The 669-nt window shown below is 39.6% G+C and overlaps 1 non-coding gene across 1 annotated transcript; it reads left to right on the plus strand.

Annotated features, from left to right (window-relative positions):
• Nucleotides 1-274: 274 nt before the first annotated feature.
• LOC139845996 (small nucleolar RNA R71) lies at nucleotides 275-381 on the plus strand. Its single transcript, XR_011758745.1, has one exon. It is a non-coding gene; the product is annotated as a small nucleolar RNA R71 (small nucleolar RNA).
• The last annotated feature ends 288 nt before the right edge of the window (nucleotides 382-669 follow it).

Consider the following 669-nt stretch of genomic DNA (forward strand, 5'->3'; position numbering starts at 1 on the left):
TTTATTCATCTTTTCCATTCGTCTCTCGAAAGCATCTATTTTTGCTGAAACGGAATCAAAGTCATGGCTAGAATCGGCTCTAGCCACTTTAGATGAACGAAAAATATCTTTTTCTTGGTGCCACTCATGCGAGTGGGAGGCTGTGTTATCAATAATTTTGTAAGCTTCAGTTGCGGTTTTCTTCATAATGGAACCACCAGCTGTTATGTCGATGTCTTTTCGTGTAGCAATGTTGACACCTTGGTAGAATATTTGTACTATTTGGTAAGTGTCTAAACCGTGTTGAGGACATCCTCTCAACATCCTTTCGAATCTTGTCCACGCCTCATATAATGTTTCATTTGGCTTTTGCGTGAACGTAACAATTTCTCCTTGAAGTCTCACGGCTTTGGATGCCGGAAAGAATCGTTTAAGAAATTTTTCAACTAAAACATCCCATGTGTCAATCGCCCCTTCAGGTAACGATTCTAACCAATCTTTGGCTTCTCCCTTTAAAGTCCAGGGAAACAACATGAGATAGATCTGCTCATCTTCCACTTCTCGGATTTTGAATAGTGTACAAATTCTATTAAACGTACGAAGATGTTCGTTTGGGTCTTCATTCGGCGCACCACTGAATTGGCATTGATTAGTCACCATGTGTAGAATTTGTCCTTTGATTTCATAATC

The sequence above is a fragment of the Rutidosis leptorrhynchoides genome, chromosome 4, assembly GCF_046630445.1.
Source record: "Rutidosis leptorrhynchoides isolate AG116_Rl617_1_P2 chromosome 4, CSIRO_AGI_Rlap_v1, whole genome shotgun sequence".
NCBI lineage: Eukaryota > Viridiplantae > Streptophyta > Magnoliopsida > Asterales > Asteraceae > Rutidosis > Rutidosis leptorrhynchoides.